At 37.1% G+C, this 11,256-nt stretch overlaps 1 long non-coding RNA gene across 1 annotated transcript; it reads right to left on the minus strand.

Annotated features, from left to right (window-relative positions):
• Positions 1 to 5,966: 5,966 nt before the first annotated feature.
• On the minus strand, positions 5,967 to 9,515 carry LOC114545894 (uncharacterized). The gene is made up of 4 exons (XR_003690952.1): positions 9,392 to 9,515; positions 9,167 to 9,228; positions 6,428 to 6,471; positions 5,967 to 6,154 (listed from the first exon to the last, which is right to left on the minus strand). It is a non-coding gene; the product is annotated as an uncharacterized LOC114545894 (long non-coding RNA).
• Between the last annotated feature and the right edge of the window lie 1,741 nt (positions 9,516 to 11,256).

An 11,256-nucleotide genomic window follows, 5' to 3' on the forward strand; every position in this document is an offset into this window, starting at 1 on the left:
ATGGATTGTTGATGTCCAGCACTGGCCATATGGTAGTACTTAAGGTTTTTAAAACATAAACAGAAACTTTTTTAATTTTATGTATTTTTTATGTAACATGTCATCATTTAAACAAAAAATTTCCCAGCTACCACTGTCTTGGAGGAAGAGTCGGTGGAAGGAAAAATCGAGGGGCTGTACCTCAGCATTCGCCAACGAAAGCAAAATCTCTACAGACAGACTGGTTTGACTTTTAACACCTTAATATTTTTAACGCTTCAGGACATCTTTTCATCATGTGATTTGAGGTGCTCTAGATTGTCCACATTCAGTGTATTCAAGCAAAACATGAAACTCAAATCTGCAAAAATGTGATGTTGAGCTTCATGGCCATCATTTGCTGCTTAACAGAGATGCCATGTTTGAAGGCTTCTATCACCTAGTGTCACAACTTTTTGCTGTTACTCACTTGCACTAAACTCTGTTTTTACGTTTTGATTACAGTCCTGGAGTAATTTTATCAGATAAAATCCAGAAATACACTGACAAAACATCACTGCATATTCTATTTTTTTTCCTCTTAGACACCAACAAAAGGAGACATGCCATCCGTAAAAAACTTGTTCAAGAGAAAAAGCATTTACAGAATGCCATGGATCAGCTGGACGAAGCACTGAAAATACAGTTACCAACTCTTGACGAGTTGCTTATAACTGACAATTTTGTCTGGCCCTGGGAAAGCCTTTACTCAAGTATGTTAATAACCTCTGGATTTAACTATAAATAGAAGTTTATGTTGATTACATTTTCAATGAAGCAATAGCAAATCATACTTTTTATGACTATCGCTACTGTGTTGTGTAGTGTAAAATTAAGAACAGTGCTGAGAAGGACTGAAATTCCTTAATTACATGATCCACTTACATGTATGAAGTAAGAAAAGTTGTAATATCATGGAGCAAACACTGAAATGAATATGTGCTTGTGTGACAGTATGTAAACAATGTTTAGTAAAACAATGTCTTAACCAGAGAAAGTGGTTGCAAACTTGCATGTTCATGAGCAACGAAGTACTGTTTGAAATATGAAACGTGATATTATGGTAACATACTACCATTGTCATAAAACAATACATTAAAACACACTAAATACATTAATTTGACACCATGTTTTATTCCATGAACTACAGACAATGGTGATCTCCACCAAAAAATGTCTTTGACATAGCCATGCTAGTCCACCGCTTTCAGGAAGAGGTCAACATCATTGTGGATGAGATGCACAGGCACATTACCTCACTCAAAATGCAGCACCACAAGCTAACAGCAATGGTGGAGGTTCAATGTAAGTAAATGTTCACTACTGGAATTCCTACTAATTGTGTATCTCCAAATGTCACAGCATATAAATGAAACCAGCACATTGAGCGCTTTCAAAATACTTTAGCTATGTTAGGTCAATACTTTTGTACGTGATGAATAGTCCTGACAGTCATATCTTGTCTTTTCAGGCAGAGAACCAAGTCTTCTCAGCATCTTGAAGAGGCGTCTTCAAAGAGCTGCAGGACAACATTGCCACAGCCAAAAATGTCATACAGTCCTGCTTTCCAGGGAGGCACAACTGTATTGCAGCAGCTGCTGCAGCAGGACAGTGAAACGTCCAACGAACTGGAGATGGAGTCCTCTGATGAACTAGAGATGGAGTCGTCCGACGAGGATTTAATTGAGGACATTTAAAATGCCTTTTGTGCACTCTGCCCTGTTACATGCCTTTCAAAGCTCCTGTCTGGATGTGTTTCCCTCTTGTTCTTTCTCTTGCTCACTCTTTTTTTCTCTCCAGGATTGAGATGATTGCTTTCCACCTGTGTTTGGAGTATTTGAGGTGGCAGTCAATAAAAAGGACTCCTGAGAAGTGGGAGCTAGCTCTTGCTCTGCTCTGCTGGCTGGTTGCCAGTCTTCTTGTCCTTTAAGCTGTGGCTGTTTGGTTATTAAACTGTGGAGTGTTGTGAGGTGGAGGTTGAGGACCTTAGGTAAGTTGGAGTACCCTGTACATCTTGCATGTACTTGATCTTTGTATAGATACACCAGGTTTAGTGGTTGTTGCCGCCTGTGTAATGTTCTCTTTATCTTTTTGTAGAGAGCCGGCTAGGTATTAGGTTTGTTTTGTTTGTAGCGCTAACGCTAGTGATGAGCTAGGCCCCGTTTTGTTATATTGATTTTATTTGTTTGGCACAACCTCCAGGTCCCATCCTCCACCCTCCTGTTGTGAGCTATTTCCATGTTTTGAATAAAAACACTTTTACACTGACTCTGCACTGACTCTCTCTACACTCACAAAATTTGGTATGTGCCTGTAACTCCTGAAGATTAACATGTACATGTACACAGCATTAGCCATGCCCAACAGAAAGTGCGGCAATTGGGATTTTGTGTGTTGTGACACATCCTGATCAATTTGTCCTAGATGATTGATCTTATTCTTGATTCATCCTATTCATGTCAGTTGTTGATATACATAATGTCAAGTTGTTGATATGAAATTGCAAAAACATTATTGGATTTGTTGCAATGTGCTGAAAAAAGCAATATAATGTCAAAGTTGGTATAAAAGATGTCAAGATGTTGATTTGAAATTGCTAAGAATGTTGTTTTAATGTTCTTAAATAGCGATATTTACATGAAACTTTAAAAAAAAACTTGCCACATAAACAGGAAATGTGTCATAAATTTACCATGCATTGCTTGACATGGATCATAAATCACATGTTAATGATAATATTCACATGCTCAAAATGTATACAATAATATACAAAACTATAATGTAATTTTAAAAATATAGCTGTTTTTGTATTTTGACTACATTTCCATGACGAGTACCATTAATTTCAATGGTGCTTACAACAATGGCGCTGAAATTTGTAGTTCCCTGAGGCATTTTTTTAACAAATTAGGTTTAGGATTGAAAACAGTGCCACAGATGGAAATTGTGCACAGAAATAGTTAGAGCAAGTAGTTACATGTGTCACGACAATGATATACAACTAAAAGAAGCATAATTCCACAAAATATCCAAAAACTTTCAGAGACCATCTGTAACAGGTGAGTTGATGCAAGAGTCAATTAAAAAAATTAGTTGGTGTATCCTATTGTAACCGTATAGTGACTAGAATTAAGCTACATTTGCAATTTTGGAGAGTTTTTGCTTTTGTTGAACTACCATTTACATTCTTGGTTTACGGTTTGATTATGCTTACAGTTTCTAGAGGGCTTGGCCCATGATCTTTGAACAGATATTTAATTGCTATGACAGTTTTGCTTTTAAGGTTGTACTCCATGTGAACTGTTTTTGCAAGAAAATGCAAATATTTGTTCACATTATCTGGTCATGATAATTCTTCATTCTCAAGCTCATCAAATTGTACTACGGATCAGGTCATATATGTCAGTTTGAGGAAAAAAATGAAAATATTCAGAGGATAAAATAAACTACCATATATTGTTCAGTCTGATGCAAGAGAGCATGTGAGTAATTTTTACTGCCCCCACACCACCAGTTATCTCAGTAGCGCCCCCCAAAGGTGTAAAAATTTCACTTTTTGAATGTCTTTAATTCCAGAACCACTAATCATATCTGTCTGAAAATTGGTATGGTAATTACTTAAGATATGGGTTATAAATTATGTTTCTGTCATTGTTCCACCTCATTTGCACACATGGGTAAATAACATGTATTTAAAAATAATGACAACATTGCAAGCTTTTGACTTCATATCAAAGCAGGTGATTAATGTTAGTAATTTAATCATGTTTCTCATTTTATATATAAAACTATTATGTAATTTTAAAAATATAGCTGTTTTTGTATTTTGACTACATTTCCCATGACGCGTACCATTAATTCCAATGGTGCTTACAACAATGGCGCTGAAATTTGTAGTTCCCTGAGGCATTTTTTAACAAATTAGGTTTAGGATTGAAAACAGTGCCACAGATGGAAATTGTGTAACGGAAATAGTTAGAGCAAGTAGTTAAATGTGTCACGACAATGATATACAACTAAAAGAAGCATAATTCCACAAAATATCCAAAAACTTTCAGAGACCATCTGTAACAGGTGAGTTGATGCAAGAGTCAATTATGAAAAATTAGTTGGTGTATCCTATTGTAACCGTATAGTGACTAGAATTAAGCCACATTTGCAATTTTTGGAGAGTTTTTTGCTTTTGTTGAACTACCATTTACATTCTTGGTTTACGGTTTGATTATGCTTACAGTTTCTAGAGGGCTTGGCCCATGATCTTTGAACAGATATTTAATTGCTATGACAGTTTTGCTTTTAGGTTGTACTCCATGTGAACTGTTTTTGCAAGAAAATGCAAATATTTGTTCACATTATCTGGTCATGATAATTCTTCATGTCAAGCTCATCAAATTGTACTACGGATCAGGTCATATATGTCAGTTTGAGAAAAAATGAAAATATTCAGAGGATAAAATAAACTACCATATATTGTTCAGTCTGATGCAAGAGAGCATGTGAGTAATTTTTACTGCCCCCAGACCACCAGTTATCTCAGTAGCGCCCCCCAAAGGTGTAAAAATTTCACTTTTTGAATGTCTTTAATTCCAGAACCACTAATCATATCTGTCTGAAAAAATTGGTATGGTAATTACTTAAGATATGGGTTATAAATTATGTTTCTGTCATTGTTCCACCTCATTTGCACACATGGGTAAATAACATGTATTTAAAAATAATGACAACATTGCAAGCTTTTGACTTCATATCAAAGCAGGTGATTAATGTTAGTAATGTAATCATGTTTCTCATTTTATATATAAAACTATTATGTAATTTTAAAAATATAACTGTTTTTGTATTTTGACTACATTTCCCATGACGTGTACCATTAATTCCAATGGTGCTTACAACAATGGCGCTGAAATTTGTAGTTCCCTGAGGCATTTTTTATCTTTTTTTTTACAAACGAATTAGGTTTAGGATTGAAAACAGTGCCACAGATGGAAATGTGCACAGAAATAGTTAGAGCAAGTAGTAACATGTGTCACGACAATGATATACAACTAAAAGAAGCATAATTCCACAAAATATCCAAAAACTGTGTGCTTTGCCCCATGTTGCTAGGTAACACCCTTTACCAGCTGGGCGGAAGACGAACGTGAGCCTCGCCTGTAAAGTGGACGAGAGCAACCGACAAAAGTCCGCTCTCAAGTCAGACAGTTTCCAGTTGATTCCAGCAGCCTTCAGGCTGAACAACAAGTGACAGAAACACTGTGGTCTGATTCTGATTTAATAAAATGTTATCAGACCATAAATCAGCTCCTCCAGCTGTTTTTATTATGATCGAAATGCTCTACATGCATCTGTTGCTGATTTTAATTAACAACAGACTGTAGATGATCTGTAATCTGAACAGATTTAGTCTCTCTGACTTCTAAACATCACTATCAGCACAACATGTGTTCTGTACAGAATAAGCCTTTAAATCAGACAGCCTTTAAATTTCAAAATCAATAAAAAGTTTATACAAAACTTCGATTCTGAAACAATCAGTTGTTAGATCAGCTGAGAGGCCGATGTTTTCCAGCATGCCCTGGGTCCGCCTGGGTCTTGTAGTCGGTGAAAAGCAACTGAGCTGCCTGCTCTCATGCTGCGTTCATGCCACCTGGGAATAGAAGGGACCACCCCCGTGATTACGTTGTTTTTCCGACTGGCAGCGTTCATATGGTCGGGACGCGTGTTCTTCTTCTTCTGTTATATTGGCGTTTGGCGTAACAACTTGTTGCATGGCTGCCACCAATGGTTGGCCGTGGCCGAGAGCATCACGTGTGTGAAAACATGGAGGCCACAATAATACAAGATTTCCTTTTATTTTCTTATACGAACATGGAAACAGCACATCGCCAGCTGTTTGTTTGTGTTATCTGCAGGACAACTAACAGGAAAATACACGGATAATGTGTTGTTTTTTTTATACATGGGCCTATTTATTTAACTTCCTCTCCAGAATGTAGTTCATGTCATTAGCTGAGCAAAACAGAGACAAGACATAAAGACCAGGTGAAGATAAAGATGACTATTATCATTTATTTTCTTCTTCCTTATTTACACAATATTCTCCACATTGGTCCACGATGACCTCCACCTTTTGCCACTGAAAAAGAAATAAAAGTATACATGAGTATTATAAGGGGCTTTTTTTTTTTTTTTTTTACAACAATAGGCCTACATCAATAAATAAATAACAAAAGACCTTCAGAACAGGATGATTAACATCTGCCACCACCCCCACCTACCAGGCATTTCTTACAGATAGCATTAATACTAGATACTCTTGTTCACACTGAAAACACTTGTCCTAAATGACGATTCATGTCAAATATGATATTCATGTCAAGATGTTTTTGTAATGTGCTGAAATACTTACCATAAAGGGCAAGGATGCCACTGCATAAATAGCTGTTTCTGCCCCTTACAAAGAATTAAACAAAATAAAAATTATTATTATAATTATTATTATTATTATTATTATTATTATTATTATTATAAGGGTTATTCTGTACAGATGTAAGCTCAAGACCTGCTTACCACCCTCACTGGAACCCTTCCAATTTGCCTACCGTCAGAACAGGAGCACAGAGGATGCCATCTCTACAGCACTTCACTCTGCACAATGCTGTTCATTGACTTTAGTTCAGCATTCAACACCATCATCCCCTCCAAACTGATCACCAAACTCAGTGAACTGGGCATCAATACCTCCCTCTGTAACTGGATTCTGGATTCATAACCAACAGACCTCAGTCTGCTAGGTTAGATAATAACACCTCCTCAACCATCACCCTGAACACCGGCATACCACAGTTATGTGTGCCCCCCCCCGACAATTGCACTACCCTATCCCACCCAGTGTTATATTTATTTACAAATGTACATACTGTAATTACACTTATACATAGCCATATTCTACTGCTCGTCATACTATTTATCCTGCACATACACTTATTCTTACTACTCTTATAATGTTACTGTTTCTGCAATACAATGGTACTGTTACCACACTGCACATAGCTGTACATACTTTACATATCTGTCTATATGGTTCATACTGAATATCCATATTTATTCAGTTTTTCTTATAATATATATACTGCATAGTATATCTATATTTTACAACCATTATTATGTCAATGCTACTACATTGCCCGTATCTGTACATGTTGTTCATATTACATAGCCATATTTATTCTGCTCTTATAAGGTAGCTGCTAATACACTACACATATTTATTAGGGCTGCAGCTATCGATTATTTTAGTCATCGAATATTCTACGATTATTCCATTGATTAATCGGATAAGAAATACTTAGTAAGAAATACTTGGTAAACAGCAATAGTAAATATTTATTATTGCTGTTTACTAAAAAAAAAGGAAACCTGTCGCTTGTATATATACAAAAGACTGGTTTCCTTTTTTAGAAAAAGCAACCTTTTTTTATTGCCAAATTCCAAGAACCTTAAAAAGAATTACACAATAGTAAATTTTTGGTGGCCCAAATGTTAATATTTTTTACCCAATTCCCCTTCTTGCCTCTGGCTCTTTGCACTGGATATGCAAATACACAGCCTAATACACAGTGAGGAGCATAGATATATCTATGGTGAAGAGAAAGAATAAAGAATGCATGCTGGGGGGAGGAGCCGGTTTGTCTCCGGAAGCAGCTACATTTCCAAAGATTAGAAGCAAACTAATAAAAAGTTACACTACAAACCGACAGCTTTCGTTTTAGCTTGGTAAAACATCGCTATTAGCAGAGTAGCATGCTGCAGGCTAGTTGTGTAAACAGCGCGGTGGACGAGAGCAGCAGACGTCAACTACCTTGTGTCGTGTTGGCTCCATGGAATGGATGAGTACACTGGATGTTTGTTACAGAGATGTAGCAGCATTCTCTCGCCTGTCTCTTCTCTTAGACCCTCGCTTTTTTCGTCTTCCTTCATTTGTAATATGGGCCGTCAGTCTTGTGTCCGCAGAAGCACACACCTCTTGGTCGCTAGTAATAATCCTCCGTGAGGAGACACAGTGAGCCGTACAACCTTAATTACATTGATTTAACGAAGCTTCGAAGCAAAAGAATTTTGCTTCGAAGATTTTTTGTAATCGAATTATTCGAGTTATTCGAAGAATCGTTGCAGCCCTAATATTTATATTTAATTTATATTACTCCAAACCACCTTCTGTAAACCAACTGTACACTGCACTATTATACACTTGTTCTGTCTATACTTGAAAATCACATTGCACTTTTTTTTTTTTTTTTGCACTTCTGGCTAGATGCAAACTGCATTTTGTTGTCTTTGTACTTGTACTCTGCACAATGACAATAAAGTTTAATCTAATCTAATCTAAATACTGCCTCAACGTTAATTAAGTATTAGACAAAGCAAACAAAGTAATTATTGGTGCCATGTGGATACAGAAAAATCTGTTTACAAGGCCCTCAAAATCACCAGTTTTCCAAGTTTTTTTTTCCATATCTAGGGCCTTATATAAAACTAATGGGCATGCAGTACAATCATACCAAGAACATGTCTCGTTCCACCCTACAAAGTTTGGGCGGTTAAGAATTATACTTTTCAAGATATTAATGCCCAAACATGGCCTCCAAGATGAGGTATTTCTGAGATAGTAAAAATGATACGTTAAGGGTGAAAATATGTATGAAAACATTGGAATTTAATACAAATATTTTACAGGTCTTACTTTTGGGACCTAAATATTAGGTAAACAAACTTTGAGCAAAATCTGAGATGGTCCAGCAACCATTTTCCTGGATTTTGTCTGATTCGACACGGAATGACCCATATGATATTTTACATATCATCTTTTGCATTTTCATGCACTGGTGATTTCTTGGAATTGCATTTCTAGTTATACTTATCGCTTTTATCTAAAGCAACTTACATATGTCAATTATTACAAGGGCCAGTCTCCCCAGATCAACTAGAAGTTAAGTGTCCTGCTTAAAGGCACAACGGTGGCAACTGGGAATTGAACCCACAACTTTTTCTGGCTAATGAATGCTAGCATAGTTCCTTAGCCACTATGCTACCCCACTTTAACAGCCTATCTACTGTTAATGCACTTTCATTTCCCTCAGATACCAACCTTTTTATGTCTTTCACGAAGGACATTCCCATCAAAAATTTCCTGGTGGCAATAGGAACAGTCTGAAATAAAGATATACTTGAGTGAGTATGTATCCTACTGGAAAGCAAAAGAACTAAACAGCAGAAAATAAATAAATATGTCCTATGAAGTATTATGCTACAATGTACATGTCAACTGATACTCTGTTCTATTTAGTTAACACATTTTCAATACATTCCCTACCATTACTTTTTCTCCTCTCCTTTTTCTTCCTACTGAGATCTACAGCTGAGGCAGGTAAAGTGGTGACAGTGGCTGGCAGGGTGGGAGTAGGAAGGGTAGGAGGAGGTAGGGTGGGAGTGGTGAGGGTAGGTAGGGTGGGAGTGGGAAGGGTAGGAAGAGGTAGGGTGGGAGTGGTGAGGGTAGGTAGGGTGGGAGTGGGAAGGGTAGGAGGAGGTAGGGTGGGAGTGGTGAGGGTAGGTAGGGTGGGAGTGGTGAGGGAGGGTAGGTAGGATGTGAGGTAGGATGGTGAGGGTGGTAGGAGTGGTGAGGGTAGGTAGGGTGGGAGTGGTGAGGGTAGGAGTAGGTAGGATGTGAGTGGTGAGGGTAGGTAGGGTGGGAGTGGTGAGGGTAGGAGGAGGTAGGATGTGAGTGGTGAGGGTAGGAGGAGGTAGGATGTGAGTGGTGAGGGTAGGCAGATTGGAAGTGGTGAGGGTTTGTAAGGTGGGAGTGGTGAGGGGAGACAGGTTGAGGGCAGAGGAAGGCAGGGTGAGAGTAGAAATTGTATGGGGAGGCAGTGTGGTGATGGTTGGGGGAATCAGGGTGGGAGTCATGAGGGTTGGTGGAGGTAGGGTGAGGGTAGTGGGAGCCAGGGTGGGAGTGCTGGGGTAAGGTGTAAGATAGGTGGATGCAGCAGGCTTAGGCACTATGGAATAAATATAAAATGTAAGTAATCACAGTCTCTTCATTACTGTTATGAAGGGTTATAGTTGAGAAATGTCATGTCACAAATATAAAAACTGTTGACATAAAAATATGCATTACATTCAATATGCATTGTATTCACAGACATAATGAGGCTAGTGTGGGACAGGTTTTAAGTCTTGCAGGCTCAAAACATTTACCTCAATATTCATATTGTACCTCTATTGTAATTGTATGCTATTATTAATTAACTCAATTTATACCGTTATTTGTAATGTTTATATACCATTTTTTGTAAAATCAATAAATTTGAGTATTGCGATATTTTACTATACTGTATATACAGACATATATACAGTATATATACTGTATACATTTTCAAAACAATGTTATGCACATGATAATGCCTTTATAATGTCACAGAAATTAGAATATCTCCTTACACACAAAGATAGGTTGAGAGTCTACACAATTACAATTGAACAGGCGTAGTCTGCGTAGACTATTCAATTAAAAACAAAGATAAGAGACGGTTCTGTAGTCCGTTCGGTTTTGACAAAGGTTTGCGAAAAAAAATAACTTAGCCTTGTGGTGACGATCACATTGAAAAATATAATAAAGTTTCTGTCATCATGGGTAACGAAACCTCCAAGCCATGTCAAGCCTCAGGACCCATTGTTGGTGAGATGAGCCAAAAATATGGACCGAACTGCTTGAGATGTCTGTCTTTAAATTCTTATATTGCACTGTAAATTTTATTCTTGTCTTTTAATGTTTTTAAATTGTTTTAAATTGTTTTCTAACTGCTCTTTAATGTTTTATGTAAAGCAATTTGAATTGCCCTGTTGCTGAAATGTGCTATAAAAATAAAAATAAAATTTCAATACATTGACTCATAAACCCTGCATCGTGTTATGTATCATATCACAACAAAGCCCTTTTGTCCTAACCCTCTCTCTTTGCTGTAGCTTTATGTTATTAAATCCAGGTATATGTAGTAACCATTTTTGAAAAAACAACTAAATAAAAAAAGAGGTCGTTGGTTCTCTGGCCTATCTTGCTTAAATAAACACTACAAATATATGCAAATATGTAACTTTATATGTAACTTTACTCTGATTGTGGGGGGAAAAAAACACCAGCATAACATTGGCTGTCAGTGAATTGTCAATAAACCATTCCTA

This window comes from Perca flavescens, chromosome 19, assembly GCF_004354835.1.
Source record: "Perca flavescens isolate YP-PL-M2 chromosome 19, PFLA_1.0, whole genome shotgun sequence".
NCBI classification, from domain to species: domain Eukaryota; kingdom Metazoa; phylum Chordata; class Actinopteri; order Perciformes; family Percidae; genus Perca; species Perca flavescens.